Consider the following 17,623-nt stretch of genomic DNA (forward strand, 5'->3'; position numbering starts at 1 on the left):
AGGTTCCTGTGGAAGAAGTCACAGGTGGTGCAGCATGTTGCTGGGACATATGCCGTCAGCTGCTCCTCTTCCTCACTCAGAGACCCACTGGATCCTTCCAGACAAAGACTTTATCTGATGCAGCAGCCACAACTCTCCCTCAGTGGCTGTTTCTAGCAGAGAGACCTGTGCTCCAGCAAGTGAAAGTGCTCTAACACACAGCACATAACTTTTCCAGGCTCCACCACAGCATCAAGCTTAATGAAACACTTAATTATCAGACCTCAGGATTTCCAAGCAAGACAAATGGATGTCCTGCACTGGGGCCTGCCTGTGCAATCCCTCCTCTGCTGAACACCTGCTGTAGGGGACAGGTAAAACTAACAGGCTGAGAAACAAAATAGAGCGTGCTTATTGATAGCAATGAGGACATGCTGGTAATTCGTTCTGCCAGCGTGAGGAAAGCCTGGTTACAGGATCCAAATAGCTGCTTGGCATCCAAGAAGCAAGGAACTAAATCCGAGGCCGGAGACCTCAGCATTAGTCCAAGAGCTAGAACAGGAAAACCTGAAATTATGGCATTTGTTGATTGAAGGAGCCTCACCTAGAACAGGGAGATCAACTGGAAGCGTCTGGGATGAGAGGACACAAGAAACAGGTGCAGACCAAGAGACACCACTGAAAAGATGCCACTGAAACTGTGGCTCTTGCCCCCGTTTCCACTGTCAGAACATTCAGTGAAGTCTGCAGCAGCTCTCTCCCAGCACTGAGGCATGGGACCCGACACGTAGGGAACACTAAATTCTTAGTTTCCAGAAAAAGCTGCATACTCTCGTCCAAAGAACAAGCACTCAAACCATGGTGGCAGTGTGCAGGTTTCACAGTACCCATGTCACAACGAAGCACAAGGGGTTTGCAGAACTGACTGTTCCTTTTGTACTGAGCACAAGGAATCCCCCGGAGTTTTTCCCTCCCCGCACATTGTTTTTCCCTCCCAGCCTGCCAGCCACAAAACACTCACCAGCTTTCCTTACATTACAAATTTAAGATCTACCTGCAAAAAGAACCCAAAAACCATGCAGCATAACAAATGTGCAGAACAAGAGCAAGAGAGCTTAGGGCTGTCACCACTGTCTCTAAATCTCTTTGGTAGCTGGGAATTTGTGAGGTGGAAGGTTTTCAGTACTGATCTGCTGTTATCTCAAATGGGTTGTTTGATGCTCTGAATTTTTTTTTGGATCTGTAAAACCAGTAAAACACAATAGTTCTGGTTAGAAGAACTCTTTCGGGGTGAAGTGAAAAAGAAACCATTGCTGGAGAGTATCTGGTGTTGATCACAAGGAGAATAAGTACTATTTGCCCAGAGAAAACAAGATTTTTCCACTAACCTCTTCTGCTTTCTCAGCAAATTTTTCTGTTTTCTCTAGTCTGCAGTCCTTCTCTAGCCAGTAAATTCAATATCTTGTGAGATCTAGAGAGAACAAAGTGAGCATTAGACAGACAAACAAGGAAGGGGTCAATTATTGTATTAAAATCCCCAAGTGCATTGTTTTAGCACAAATTTCACATTTGCTTTCACATGCTTTTAAGTGATTCCTTATTTTGTACCTTATAAACGGGCACCAGATGCCAGAGAGAATGAAATTGCAGTGAAACTTGAGATCAAATAAGTTCTGCCCTGACCTAAATCTACTTTAAAAATATCATACAAGTTTTTCCCCAAAAAGATTTAGCAAAATTAAAAAAAAAAACCTTTCTCCTAATTTGTCACCATAAGAAGTTGACAAGGAGAAACGTGCACACAAGTTGCAAAATCTCAAAGATTTTGTTACTCCTGGTCACTCCCCCTTTGAGGCACTAAAGGACTGGAATTATCCTTGTCTTAAAATCACGAGTTAGCTTTCCTTTCCCAAATTCAAACATCCAACAGCTGTAAAAATGGCATCCAATCAAGTGCTGATTCTGCCAGTTTTGCAGTGTTCCTGCTCACGTCCACGTGTCTCCTCCCGCACACCACAGCACATCAGCGGTGCCAGGAGGAGGTAGGGCAGAAACTGGCTCGCTACTCATGTGCATGGGCCAGTGGCCAAGTGATCCCACTTAACGAGCTGGCCACAGATCCACATTTCATGTCGAAACATGGGGAGAATTAGGAAACTTTCTAAATTAAATGATTCTACAATAGATGTTCTTCTGTTGTTGCTTTTTTTTTTTTTCTTGAAAACTTTTTTCAAATTTTTAATTAGAAACACTTCATTTCTCTCCTTTTAAAGCCCTCCTGGATTGAGTTAGTTGGATCAAAGAACAGCAAGTTCTATACAAGTAAGATCATGTTAAGTTACTGAATCTTTTTATGAACTATCTGGCTGCCTGCAGTGTGGCTAAAATATTTTTTTGCCACCATATGAACTGAAGAAAGGCTGCGAGTCTTTCATGAGACACTGCTCTCTGAGAAAAAAAGTCCTTTTACACGTAACTTGTTGCCTCATGTTAATCTCAGGCTATCTCAACAAGTATTTCTAACTATATTTTTAACAATTGGACATATTGGGACTGAGCTCCTGCTCTGCCAGAGCACTGTCATGATGCCAGGGAGCTGAGCCTGACCCATGCAAGGCCCACACAGCTTTCTAGAAGGTACAAGTCACCACTGTCTTGCTGTAAAACCAGGAGCAATGCTCTCCCCTCTCCAGAATGTCATAGAAGTTTCATTTTCCCACACCTTGGACTGATAAAATGTTATTTTCTGAGTTTGCCTCTCCTGTGATAGGAACTGTACTCCTCTTCATAGCCCACTAATTACAAACTTTGAACCAAATGCGTCCTGCTGCCTTTTCATCCCATAGCTGGTTACTGCCAATAGAGAACTAATGCTCACAGTGGACGGTGTCTTCAGCCACCCTGAACACACCTCTGGTCAAGACACCACTGTGTGAGCTCGCCATGGGTCTCACCAGGCAGGTGGTTCTCTACAGAGAACCTCTGACACCTTCCCAGGCTTTGGGAGAGAGAAAAGCCAATGTCCAGCACTGGAGAAGGGAGACCCAGTCCTTTCTCTCCATTGGCATTCCAGCCATCTCTGCCCTTCCCAGGCTTCTGGAAACACTTTATTCCTCCTGGGCTTGCTCAGGACCCACAACAGCTTCCACAACATCACAAACAGGGTTTTGTTTGCACAGGTCTCACTTGAAACCCTCCTTATATGAATAAATTATCTTTTTACAAGCAAGAGAGACATGAAAGAACTGGATATTCCTATCATTTGTCCATTAGTGTCTTCCACAGTCCGAACCAGAGGGTGCCTGCCAGGTTTTCAGAAGTTGGATCAGTTTGGCTGATCATAAAGACATCTTCCAGGTATAAGCCACCTTAAAGGACAGGTGCCTCCAGTGGCTGAGTGAACATCCACCTAACCCTTACACATGTAAAGAAAAGGTGTAGTTCGCATCATGTTATTCTAAGCTTAGAGAACCAGTAGGCAACCACTGCCATGGGTCTTGTTCCCTTAGGGCAATGGGATACAGCTTATCTCCATCAGTCAGGAAAAGAGAAAGAAATGGTATATGGGCATCAAACCTACAATTTCAGTATTGGCCTATGAATGCCATGACTTAAACCTCTCTTCCTTTCTGTTAGGAAAAACGGCACTTGAAAAGAAGCAGCTAGAAAAAATGGAAAATGCTGTATCACAGAGCTCTGACACAGGAATGAGTGTTTGCAATGTAACAAACTACCACACAACAGCTTCCCTCAGTCCACATGTAAGCTCATATTCCTAGGGGAGCTTGTTTTTCAAATATGGGGTAGCTTTCCCATGAGTTAAAGAGAAAAACACCAAATCTAATTATTTTCCATTTATTGTGGATTGTCACAGGGTCAAAATATACCAAGTTATTACTGGGCAGCCGACAGAGACATGCTTGTGTGTCAAACCCTTTAGATCAGAAGCTGAGTCCTGCTCCTTTTGAAGTCAACAGAACTTCCCTGAGATATTTCACTATGTCCTAACTAATGCTGCTCTTTATGGCAACCTTTAACTACGAAACACTGGGGATTGTCTAAGTTAGACACCTGGTTTTAACTTGAATTCAAGGTAATACAGCTCTTAACACAGGGGCAGGGTGCTTAATGCCTTTGAAAAGCCTGATCCATATATTTGCCATATATTTGGAGAGTGCAGAACCACAGGGAGTAAGTTTGGAAAGTCACTTGTGTGATCTCTCACTAAAACTCCGTTGTACTGTTCAATAATCCAACCTTTTAGAAATTTTTGCACGCTGCTTACAGGACACACTTAATCCATTTGACATAAATAGGAAAAGTTGTTTGTATCAAAGCTTGATAGGTTGGAAACTTTCCTCTTTCTACATATAATATGTAACAGAATAACTTTGGGAGCCGAAGTTGCTGAGGGCTAAACCCTGTCAGCGGGAGCTTTGCCACTTGCTTCATCAAAACCCCAGTGTGGCCCTACAGGAACAGTACATACAGTTAAATTCATTGTTGTTGCACAATATATTCTCTCTCCAACAGACGGCACAGGAAAATTATGCCCTTTGCTGCACCTCTGTATTTGTATTCTATACAAAAGTCTTTCAGGTCATGCTCTCTTTCTTGTCAGGTGGTGGGCTCAGTTTGTCAGCCCCCAATTCTGCAAGTGAGAGTGATGAATTTACCACTTGATCTTAACAGGCATTTGAATTCCACCTCCTATTAAAAGACATCTTTATTTTCCTGCTTAGGTTTTGGAGAGGAGCTCACAGGATCAAACTCTTCCACCACTTTGAGGTCATTAATGATTTGCACCATCAGAAGCTGAGTTTAGCTCAGAAAATGTCCTTGGCTGACCCAGCAGCAAGAGGTCATCACTATATATACAGCTCTTAATCCAACACTGTACCTATGATATGCCCACAGAATTTGGCATTTCACTCCACTGCATAAAACCTTTGAATTCCCTGGAATTTAGAACATTTAACTTCAAAGTTCAGGCTCTCATCTGCTGGTGATGGGTCGTCTCAGTTACTCCTGTGTGTTTACTTCTAAGAAGTCTGCCCCACATCCTGTCTTCTGTGATGTTTGTAAGCACTTTGGGGATGTTCATTGCATCACCCCCATTCAGACAGAACATCTTAAGTGTGGGATGACACACTGGGATTTGGAAGTTGGAGGAGGTGTCATTACAGCTCTGTGGATGCACTTTACTTGATGGCCAAAATATTGTAGATTAATTGCCATTTACTAGGTTCCTGTGAGGCTTTCGCTGCCTTCTTAACCTACTTGTATGTAATGAATGGGGTTAATTAACTGTTTCTAAAAATACATTCATTTCCCCGGTAATAAAAGCCAGGGTACTCTTCGAGTCATGCAGCCTTCAAGTTGGTCCACCTGAAGTTACTTAGAATATATCTGCAGCCACAGTACAGCCATCACTCCTGGCACTCCTGCTGTGACTGGATCGCCCAGAACTACAATCCTGATGCAGATCAGCTACTGCAAACAAATCTACTATCTGGTTAGCCACGGCACCCCACTGGTGTTGATAACCAAGGCCAGGGTAGATATTAGCAAGTAGGCAGGTTATGGCAGTGGGCTGCTAAAGGGCAGCAGAATATTCTTTCATCCTGGTGGCTTAACTTGCCTGTGTGGTGCCCTGGAAAGCCAGGCTGGCTGGGAAAAGGCTGGATGAGGACTTCACCTAACAGCATTTTGAGCAGATCAAAAGAGGAGGAGAGAATAAGAGTCAGAACAGCCAGAGGCAAGGAAGCTGAGAGAGTCCTGGACAAAGGTAACCACCAAGAAGAGTTAATAATAAACCAACACACAAGGGCACATGAGAGACAAGCACTCCGACATGAAAAGCTGTTCACAAAAACCTGCAAATGAGCTAACACGAATGAAAACAAGGGGTTTGGAAATTGGATGGTGGCAAGAGAAAAGGAGAGGTTGTTGTATAACTTGTTTCTCCTGCCCAGACCTGCCGATGCGGAGATTCTGACTCGCAGCATCATCACTTTTCCAGTCTTGGCCTCCTGAACCTGCTAAACCTTTGCTATCCAAACTTCTCTTCCTTTGAACAGCCTGATAAGGGGCCAACCTGTGCAGTAGCTTCTCACTGTGCCCCGAAGGGAAAACACAATGAGGCCTATAAAGCCAATTGCACTTGTTACCCGAGGCAGCTTTTGAACTCTGCACGGAGAGGCTGGAATGCCCCCTTCCATTTAGCAGAACAAAGGGCAGCCAACCTGCAGGGTTTTACATCTGAAAGTTAAACATGAATGTGATTAATGTGTGGCTTTGAATTTCATGTATTATTGAATTGTATACATTACTCCAGGCTTGGAGGTTTTTCCCTTTTATACTGCAAAACAAATATATGTTCTGTTTGGGAGGGGTGAAGAGTAGAGAACACCAGGCAAAAGTACTTCCATATGTATTCCCCAAATCCTCTGCCTGAAGGACCTGAGCGAGCCAGGATTTATACTGTGTTCCACTGACCCTGAAAAAACAACTTGAAACAGATTCAGAGAAGATGCACTGGAGCTCATTGCAATTGCAATGCTGGATACTTATTTGACAGCCTCCAGGAATCCTTCCAGGTCCACCCTTTCCTGTGAATCTGCTAAGGCTCCAGAAGATTATCAGAGTTAAGCTAATGTGCAGGATGCTGGATTTGAGGAGATGGGTTGCCCCTGGTAAGAGTCATAAAAATGATCATCTCTTGTAGCCAGTGATTCGACTCAAAGACTGAGTCCTTGATCCCATTTAAGTCATCATCTTCTGACAGGAGCCAGAAAGCTGGACCACACCACTCCTCTACGATTCTGCTGGTTTCGGTGGAATGCTGCACGACCCGAAGAGTACCCTGGCTTTTATTACTGGGGAAATGAATATACTTTTAGAAATAGTTAATTAACCCCACTCATTACATACAAGGGACAACTGTAAAGTGCACCCAGACACTTCTAGTCAGGACCTTTTCATTCTCTGTATGGCTTTGGGCAAGTCTTCTGACTCTACCAAAACATAACACAAGACTACCAAAGGTGCCGAGAAATACTTGAAAATTTTATTTTAGGGAATATAGTTCTTTTTTAATTAGAGCGTTTCCCTGGATAAATGTTAAATACAGATCATCAAATGGCCAGTACCTGATATGCACTACCTGCCTTTCTGTGGCAATGGATCTCCTTCTGCAAGTCCTGTGCATTTTCATTCATTCATTCATCCATCTATCCCAGGCTCTTGATCTGCCAGCTGGGTGCTCATTACATTAGTGATTATCTATAGAATTGAGCAACATATCTGCAGAAATGATGCAGCTACACAATATTAATGCTCTGACAATTTTACTCTATCTTACGCTTTTGATTTCCTGAAAAGCACCTTCAGCTTTGCCTCAAAGACAAGACACTGGTTTCTCTCCCACCATCCAACTTGATCAGTGCAGTGTCATCACAGACCCAGGGTGATGAGTTTATTGAGATCACTCTTCAGCATCCGGTCAGATCTTCAGAGAACTGTTTGCATTTTGATAAGACCACTGGGAGAAGGGATTTACAATTGTGTTATATACCACCACCCAGCTCTTCTACAAGGACCATCACTAAAATGTCTAGTGAGCTGGGCTTTCATAGGATGCCTCTCATAGGTCAGGGCAGGGAGGACCTGGAAGAAATGAGAGACGATATAAAGAGCTCCCCTTTTCCAAAGCTCAGATCTAGATGGCTTCTCATAATTTTCCATGCCAATTTGCAGCTGGAACGTCATTTCCTTGTGGAATGGAGCATGGCTGTTACGGAAGAGCTCTGTCTCCAGAAATAGTTTCTGGCTTAGGAAGGTGACTGACCTATGTTCTGGACAGGAACATTGAAACCTTGTCTCCTGTGCTTTGGCCATTACTAGCTCTGTGATTCCAGGACATAAATATGGGTTTATCCTAACAGCACTAGCGACTTTCCTGACTTGACAAAGCTTATAACAGAGTTATGCTTCTTTAATTCCTTACTTCCTAATCAAAAGGTCCAAAGAGCAGACATGGGAATTGTAGCAGTGATTCTTAGACCTGATCTACGTCCAGTACTAATTTTGCTAGAGTCTTCCTGAAATATATATAGAAAATATATTGACCACTTAGGACCTTTTAGGAACAGGGGAGCCCAGAATATCATATCATTGATTCCTGGCCTGAGATCAGCCCAGCAACTTCATCCTCAGCCTGAAATCTGGCAAATGCTACTCACTTGCATGTAGCTTACAGAATCCAACTGAAGCTCTGGTCTCTGAACTGTAAAAACTAAACCTGCTGCATCTCCAGCTCACCTTGGTGCAGCACATATGCAAACCAGACAACGCATGACAACTACATTTCTGTCAAATGTGTGAAATTACATTATATGGTGCTGATCCTGGCTATAAAATTTATGCTTGGGCCAGAACGACAAATAAGCTTTGAGCACGGGACTGTGATCCTCCATCTAGCCATAAAGCATGCATCAATGTAGCAGTCAAATGTAGCAAAAAATGTAAAATACATTTTGGTCCAGACCCTAGAAACAAGAAAATCTCTACAGTTCCTCTGCAAAATGATGCTTGCAATGGTCCCATACTGCTCCCCAGCCCAGAGAACTGCCCATTTGCTGGGGACATCTGCATCACTTTGGCTATTGTCCCCAGCAAGAAGGCCTGACCTGCATCTGAACTCATTCCAGGGATATTTCAATAAATTTACAGTTTCCCAGTAAGCCCAGAAGTCCTTGGTTAGGACATCCATGTCCTGGGCAAGCTAAACCAACTCTCGCATTTTTAATTTGGCATGGCTGGTCCTCCCCCAGCCTCTTAATTAAACACAAGAGGAAAACATAGAAAGTCTGACAAGACCCACCGAGTGCACTCTCCTTCTGTGTGCTCATGTGGCTCCATTCTTGGAGGCTGACCCAGGGCAAAGCTCTGCTCTTCTCCATATATTTTCCAGTGGAAGCACTTTTTTTTCCCTTCCATAGATTTATTCAGACTCCAAACTTCAAATTCATCAAAACTGTCACAGGGAATTTGTAGGATGGGGAGATATTGTGGGTCCAATCAGCGTGGGTGTCACAAACAATTATCCGCTGCAGAATGATCCCAATTAGTAAACACCCTGCTAACAGGCCACCTCCCCAAGGATGGTGATTGCCTGTGACAAGTGTTTTTTTCAGGATGTCTGCTGGAAAACTACAACTTGAGCCTTCGTGGGCTGGCTTCTGGCAAATTCCTTGTTAACCCTACAAAAGGATCTACACAAGAATAATTAAATATAGATTGGAGTAGAAACTTAGAGTACATTTAGCTTTGTCACCCAAACCCTTTATAACAAGACCTACTTCTCATCTGGAATAAAATGGAAATTCTGTTCCCTGTCTCAGCTTGTATGAGGCACTCCATGTTTTCATGCTTTGCTCTAGGCTTTTGGAACTAAATAAAGATTTCAATACAAACACTCCCAGTTTCTCCTTTTTTCTCTCCTTTTCTGTTGGCGCAAAACTCTTAAAGACTTGCCCGAAGCACCAAGCTCAGTGAGTATTTGAAACCTAGCTGCTTACTCCTTGCTTCAGGCATGCTGCCTTTTCTGCTGCATGCCACTATCTAAAAGAACAGCCTTTAACAATCCCAGAGCTGTTTTTATGGGATGAAATCACAAAGTGGGAGCAAATAAAGGTATAAAACTAAGTATTTTTTTTAAAGTAACCTTTTGATCACCTGGTTCTCTCCTAAAATGGACCGGGGAGTGATTAGGCATGAATCTTCACCCTGATGTGCTAGCAAATCAATAGACAGCAGGCCCTAATCTGGTGTAACCCAGGAATAATGCCACTATACGTAGTGGAGCTGTAGAGAGACTGAAGAGAGGAAGAACGGAATTCTGCTTTCCACCATGTGAACTCAGCCTCTGCAGTTCGCACAAGACAGGCCAGAAGACAACTGGGTGTAGCTAAAATTCAACGCATGGTAAGTAATGCCATGAGTACCGAAGTTTGAAGCTGCAGTATAAGATCATGCTATGAACTACCAGTTGTCTGGATCAGAAGCTTTCAGCTGAATGGCTTTCACACCAAAAGCATCTCATATTAGCATTACTGCTTATAACCAAAGGCTATAGTATGACTAGCCACCATTTTAAATGCTCGCATGTCTAAGTCACTATTTCACGCTGCTATCAGCAGATGCTCCAAAAGACTAAACTGCCAAATAACACATAAAGCAACACAAAAGGTCACACTTCGAGCAAAAATCACTGAAGAGTAGCACCAGTTTGCAACTTCCTAAAGAATTTGCAATTTCCTCACTGGTAAAAGTTGAGAAGGGCCCAGGCAGCACTTGATACAAACTGTGGAAATCAGCTGAGGAAACCCTTCATCCTTCTCCAGTTCCAGAAGCAGCAACCAAGCTCAGCGATGCAAGAGTGCTTCAAGTTTAGCTCTTCCATCTTCAAAATGCTGACTGTGTTTCACAGTGTTGCAGATGATGCAGGTGGAAACTCGGCCTGAGCAGGGGAGAAGGATAACCTAAGTATTTCTATTTTTCAACCAGGTGGTCAGAGCTTTATTGGATGCAAGTTGGATGGAGAAATACACTGCTGAGGCACACAGATTCCTTCCTGAACTGACCACAGTATGTAAGTGACCTGCATCCATACATCTTTGCAAGGATAGGAGCTGAGTATGGACTACACATTAATGTTAAAGTCATTGTGTTTGGACTCCTCGCATCGCAAGTGGGAAGTTTTCTAGAAGAAAATCTCGTATTGAGCCACAACTGGTTGGGCCAGACAATACTCACATCTACTACTGGGCAGAGTAATTCCTCCTTCTGTGTGACTATCTCATGATAAAAAAATCTCATGACCTCCCAGCCAGCAGTCTTGCTCTCAAAGAATGGGCTTTAGTGCCATTCTCCATTACGTTTCAAGTGTACCAAGTCCTCCCATACCACTCAGTAACACTCCCACACTTTTGCAATTTTGGCAGGATCCTGCACAACCTCCCTACTTCTCCTCTGGCCTGGGGTAAGCAGACTCTCCTCTTTAATATGTAGTGAGAAGTCGATTCATTTAACTCATCCCTCTGACTTTCAGCTCTGATTTCAATTCAGTTGACTGGTAATTTCTTGGCAGTAAATTCTACCCCAACTGTATCTTCTGTGGAGGTAAACTGCCAGATCGCTATAGATTTCCATGGAGGTAATGCTGCTTACCCCAGTTGACAGTCTGGCCCAAAAACCTTGACTTCAGTTACCTTGTTGTTAGTCTATCACAAGCACCCAAGTATGCAAGCCCAAACTATAAACTGCTCAGTTCACTGTCTCTTAAATTAAAGCTTTCAGGGTTCCTTCTTCCTAAAGAATTTTGCTTTCAGATATTTTTCCCAGGTAGAAAAACTTACTTTCCTCTTCTCATATTCCATCACTTTCATTATTTTTATCTCACTAAAATTGCCCAACTTCCCAGTGTATACCATGCATCATGTGCAAGGTACTCAGTAATGTTTGCAAAACATCACACCTCAAACTTTCATTAAAATGCTCTTCATTGCTTTGCTCGTGCACAGGAGGAGCCCTCAGTAAAACAGATGCACCAACAACTTTCATCAGCCAGAAATCTGCATGATCAGAGCCATGTATTGTTTGTCATTTCTACCAATCCACATGACTGAGCTTCTACCCAAGACCAGCCAAACAATTTTAGACGGAGGACAAGATCTTGTAAGACCCTCTATCAAATGCTCTACTAAGCTCCAACTGCAATATATCTAATACAATCCCTTTGTCGGATAATTTGCCTTTGTATGATTGAGGATGAAATTGCTCAACAGTTCTCTCCCTGCCTTTCCCCCAAGCACAATACCATGTGGTTTGGGCAATTTAAGAATTAGTCCAAGAATTTGTCTTGCTTTCCTCCCATCCTGGTGGTCCGCACTAAATCCCTTCCTTCCATATCTACTAGGGCCTCAGCATCCAGAGCTTCACCATTCTTTTTCTTCATCTCAAGAGTGCAAAGTTATCAGGACAAAATGTGAGAGAATATGTCCAACCTGCTCACACAAATCTAACAGCAGTGCCATTGCTTTCCTATACACCTCCCTCTTTCCAAAGGAGGTTAAGAAAGACTCCGAATTCTTGTCTCAGTTGAAGAGACTCTTCAGCCCTCTGTAAAACTGCCAGGGGTACAGACAATTGTGAATTCGGGAGAAAAAGCAGGCTCACTGTCTACCAGGGGAAGGGCTTTGCACATCAAGCTGAAGACAGAGAATCTGGCTCTGCTTTAAAGAGAAGGGACATAGTTCTATTTCTAGCAGGGACATTGCATGAGTAACTCCCTCTGAAGTCAAAGGATTTTGCCCTCAAACCTCCAAGGGCAGAAACTGGGAGCCATGGAGTCAGTCATTGTGCACACATATGCAGGCACATCGGAAAAAGAGCCAGAGGCCATAAATGCATTGCAAAGGGCAAGTTTTATTTTAGTTACCTCTCTACTGGGGGATCTCTGAAGTAGCACCTAATCTCCCAGGCAGAGGTGACACCAGCTGGGACGCAGGCGCTGGTAAGTTCAGCCCTGCTGGAAAATCGCCGCGCCTGCTCAGCTCGCCTGTATTTCAAGGCTTCGGGCAGGTGCAGCCTCCCGCTCTTTCTCACAACAAAGCAGGAATCTCAGACATAGTGATGGTGCCTAGATGAAGGTGCCTAGAGTTTCTCACAGGCCTATGTTACCTAACATACAGGTTATACTCATCAAGCACACAAGGTCAGTAAAACAATGTGTGATGTATGTGCTTCTCCTACAGACAGGTACAAGTCACTTGAGCGTATTTACATTTAACTAACCTCCTCGACAAATCTTCCGCTATATCCCCATACAGTCATTGTGCCAGCTGATGAAATTAGCATCTTCCAACTGTAAAAAAATAGCTGTGAACACTGAGACAAAGCTGGAGTCACTGGAAGTGTCCTTGCAACCACAGATTTATGACCCAAAATCCAAACAGGAATTATCATTGCAACCACTGCTGATGCTAGAAGACATTCACTGCCTGCTTATCCATCCTATTTGGCTCACAGATTTCAGTGGTCCTCCTCAGGACAGCCACACAATCTATGTGAAAGCACTTGGCTCCTGTGGATGCCATGAATTTTCTGCGTTCCCTACTCTCACACTTGCCAAGTAAGTCTTGATTTAGCTACAGTAATCTCTGCTGCCTGTTCCCATAAAGAGAAATATTTATTTTATAGGCTCTGATCTCAAATGGAAGGTAATAAATGGCCTGCCCCTGCATCAGAACTAGGTCACTGACCCAATCTGCTGCCCTGCAAACGTGTCTAAATTCACCCAGCCCCAGAACTGCAGTAAAAGCCAAGCCTGCCCCAAGTACCCTTGGCTGCCAAGCTGGTAACCCTGTGTTGGGGTATCACAGGCAGAGAGAGCCTGGCCTGGAAACGTGACCTGCGAGATGATGGGACATCAGGGAATTGCACCCCTCGGAAGAACAGCAGTCTCTAATTGCTTTCGCCATTGCAGATCCAATATAAGGTACACAACAAGACTTCACAGCTTGGGCAGCTGGAGCTTTCTGAGCCATGAAGGAGCAACAGCACTTTGTCCTAAGAGGGAAGTGGTCCTGAGCTGGAGCAGCTTGGGCCACCAATCCTTCTTGGGGAACGTACACTGACCAGCTGACACACTGTAGATCAGCGTGAGAACTGAGAATGTTCTAGCAGACCCTGATTTCTAGCCACAATGCTTCCAAGTCATGGAGGACTCAGATAAATGTCTGAGTTGGGCTTGAAGTCTTTTAACGCAAATAGCCGCTCTAATACCACCGCATGCACATGTACTGCCAGGTTTAACAGTAGAGCTCACGACACTACCGGAGCCAACAGCTGCACAAAGCCTCACATATCAAGTTAGCCAAGAAGTCAGCATGTGGGCACTGTGCCTTCTTCAGCCTTGGATCCCTGACCACACCATCCCAAGCCTGTTGGGACTCTGGTGTGGGCCCACAGTTTCATTTCTGTCTACTTAGCCAGGACACAGTTTTCATCAGTTTTATGAGCCTGCACCAGGAAGGCAGATGACACCTGGCCCAGCAGAAGGCCTGCCACTACCCAGGAAATCTGCCAGAATGGTTTGAACCAGCAGAGAGAGCTTGTACTGGACCAGCATGCTCTCTTGTGTGGCTGCAGAGTTTTGGATCCAGTACTAACAGCCCTAAAGACAGTTTTATGGTATCATTGGGGTGAGGACTTTGCTTGAACTCCTTTGGTTTAAGCCTTGATTTAAGCTAATGCATAATTCATAATGGGGATGATAACAGATGGCAACTTGTTAAGCCACAGGAACTCAATCAGTTCTGATCACGTGACAACACCCTAAATAATCTAAATCATATCTTGCTGCAAGAGCTGTTCTGCTGGGGTCCTGTGTTACAGAGACACCAATGGCACACCGTGGGAGTCACCTTGTTACCAAGTCCCCCCGTTTGCAAAGGGAAAAACCAAGACACAAGATTGAGTGGTTTCCACATGCTCACTCCTCCTGCTCCTCTGCACCAGATCCCAGCCATGAGGCCCATGTTGTGCATGTTTACAAAGATATTTGCAAGAAGTAAATTCAGACAAAAAGCAACACTTAAAAGAAGAGGTGGGGGTGCCTGTCCTCCACAGCATGGCTGTTAACTTCAGGCAGACCCTCCAGAGAAGTTTGTCACCAGATGCAGGAGAGTGTATTCAGATCACTTCTGACTACCATTTTTCATGGTCTGCTCAGCAATGTAGGCAATCAAAGAGCCAGAGGGGAAAAAAGAGACTCCATAGGAAAGGATTCAAAACTGAAGCAGTCCAAGCCATTGTACCCTGAAATACTAAAGCAAATTCTAGGATTCCTAATATTGGGTATGACATGGCAGTGAAATGTCAACCCCCATTCTTATGCCAGAATATCTCTTTCTTCTTCAGCTACAAAAGGAAACTACCTTTCCAACATGCAGCTTAGACCTCAGTGACACAAAGACCCTTCAGTGTGTCTATGAGAACCAGGAGGCCCTGCTGAACTCCTCAGTCATTTCAGCAAGTACTGTGGGATAAAGGGGAGCAGGGAGTTTTCTCTTACGAGTTTCAGCACCTTCCTTTTCTTTCCACCAATTTCCAGGCTGCCGCTTGCACATGAAATCTGGGCTCTGAAGGAAAGATTAATTCCCAGTAAGTTGAAGCAGTCTTCTGAATGAGAATACTCTTTAGGAAAGAAATGTTCCAGGAATACTCCAACACACTCTGGATTACAGAAATGCTTCTACCAGCACAATGGACAAAGCACTATAAAGGATATAAAACTTTAGTGAATTATTATTATCATCTCAGCATACTTATCTATCCCTTTGAGAAGACACAGAGTTTGAGTCTTCTCTGGAATTCCAATCAATCATAATCAGCCCATTTAGTCCTGGCTGAAGCACAGGCATTGGCTGCTAACTGTAAGCATAATTAACACAGACTCCTATCTCCCGCCTCCCGACATATTACAAGGGAACACTGCTTGCACTGCATTCACCCTTAAACATCACTTGACTGTCAGAACATTTTTACTCTTCACTTCTAAAATCACCATCCCCACCCCCTATTTTAAACACTTCAAACATAAAAGTGCTCATGAGCTGACGAGCTAAATTTTCCTACAGTAACTGTTGCGGGCGCTTCATCTCCTGAACAGAAAGGAAACTGCCACCTAAAAGTCCTTCCCCATCCCAGAGGTGTTTGAAGCCCTGTTTGTTGGTCTAAGCACAACACATGGAGTTCTTTGGCACACTAGTTCTCACCAACGCACAAGCATGAACTTTTTCCCTGGTGCACTGTTAACACTCAACAAAGATGTTTGCAGAAATATTATTACATAAAACGAAGCCCTGTGTGCATAAGATGGACCAGATTCTCAGCTGGACTAAACTCTTTTAATTCAAGGCAGCTATGCCAAATGACATGAGCAGAGATACAGATTCATGGTTTCTCTAAATTTGTGTTAGCAGTGAAAGACATAACAGTAGATGGTAACAACCCTGTCCCGATCTTCAGGCAATGCTGTAAATCAGAAAATATCTCGTGCCATGGAGGATCCTAAACAGAGGAGCTTCCCCTCCAAAATTATAATAATCCCAAAACTTCTCACAGACGAAGCAGTTTTACATTCAGAACAAGGCCCTGCAAAATGCCTCTGTGCTGCCTGGGGTAGTGTCCAATTCTCCATCACTTTGCAAAGTGACTCCAAAACTCTCGAGAAGTTGCAGCCAGAGGCAGTGCTGAAGCAGGCCCCATGGAAAGTGCAAATGATGGGTTTAACCACAGAGAAACAGTCAATTCCACTTTTGCCACCATGAGTGAAGAGTCCCCAGACAAGGCTCAGTCTCCATTCCCCTGTCCCCAAGGCTGCCTATGTGACAGCCAGCACAGCCAAGCTGCTCTCCCTGGGGTGGGGTGCCAAGAAGAACTTCTCAGCAAGAGCGATGGACGCTGCCTCTCTGTCTCAAGCCCAGACTCAGCGATCAGCCCTGCGAGAAGGCTCTTTTTACAAACAAGTAACTCAGCTTGCCTTTCGCAGAAGGAAACCTGCAGGAACCCATATCGCTCACATGCCCACCTGTTCAGGCTCCTTAAGGAACGAATACCTCTTTCCATCTGAAAAAGCAACCTGACAAGTTTTATTTCAAGCAAGTAACGACATGTCTGTCTTATTGCAGAAACCATCAAGGCACTAACTTCAAAAGCAATGAATCTTACACTCCACTCTTCTTACAGGGAATAGAATTATAGGACATTTTTTAACATAGGGAACTGGAGTGGTCTGAACCCAGACTGAACTTAATCTCTCAAACAGGCCGAAATCCAAATCTCCACTCCAAGTGCTTCCAAACTTCAGGGCAGGTTGCATCTGGCTTATGTCTCTTGGCCCCAAACATGCCAAGTCCTGCATCTCCATGCAGGTCCTTGACAAAGTTCCCAGCAAACCGGTGCGTTGGCTACTGGCCTCTGAGGAGGAGAGAGAGAATGAAATGCAAGATACTGCAACCGGGTGACCTTGGGTGATAAAATTGCCAAAGGAAAACAGATAGTCGAGGTTGCAGGGAACAGCTCTAAAGAAACCAATGCCAGAGCAAGGAGCGCCAAGGCCAAGAGCTTTGCAGAGGGTGGTGGAGGGAAGGAGGCTGGGGTTGTGGAGTGCGGAACGATCAAGCCGATTCAAACCAGAGTGGGAAGGTGGCCGAGGGTCCATAGCCTGTCCAACAGTGTCCTCTGGTGGCAGCTCCTGCATTGCCACCCACAGCCGGTGCAAAATACAGGTCTCTTTTATCTTCTCATCACACGAGTGACTAATGTAAGTGGATAAATAACAGTTGCTAAGTCAGTTTGATCTGGCCTGTAGCTATAAGGCCAGGGTATGGTTTTGGTCAAGTTGAAGCATGAGAAGCGCAAAACAAATTGTCGATGTGAATGCACACGCTCCCGTCTTGGACTTCCCATGGTGACCTGTGGACTTGCCCAGGCTGGTCACTGACAGCTGGACCTGCACAAGGTAATCACTCAGCAAGGAGGCTGTCACCTGCACAAGGTCTTCCATGCAGCTGGC

At 44.3% G+C, this 17,623-nt stretch overlaps 1 protein-coding gene across 23 annotated transcripts in view; it reads right to left on the minus strand.

The window, feature by feature from the left end:
- The window catches only part of LOC110363002 (uncharacterized), a 339,437-nt gene that overhangs the window by 309,504 nt on the left and 12,310 nt on the right, over positions 1 to 17,623 (minus strand). For 17 of the 23 annotated variants that reach the window (XR_010474071.1, XR_010474070.1, XR_010474069.1 and 14 more), the window contains exon 3: positions 1,368 to 1,450. The exons of the other annotated variants lie outside the window; for them this stretch is intronic. The gene's annotated coding sequence lies outside the window, so the exon portion shown is untranslated. The remainder of the gene's footprint in view (positions 1 to 1,367; positions 1,451 to 17,623) is intronic. 23 annotated transcript variants of the gene reach the window in all.

Source organism: Columba livia, chromosome 8 (genome assembly GCF_036013475.1).
Source record: "Columba livia isolate bColLiv1 breed racing homer chromosome 8, bColLiv1.pat.W.v2, whole genome shotgun sequence".
Taxonomy (NCBI): domain Eukaryota; kingdom Metazoa; phylum Chordata; class Aves; order Columbiformes; family Columbidae; genus Columba; species Columba livia.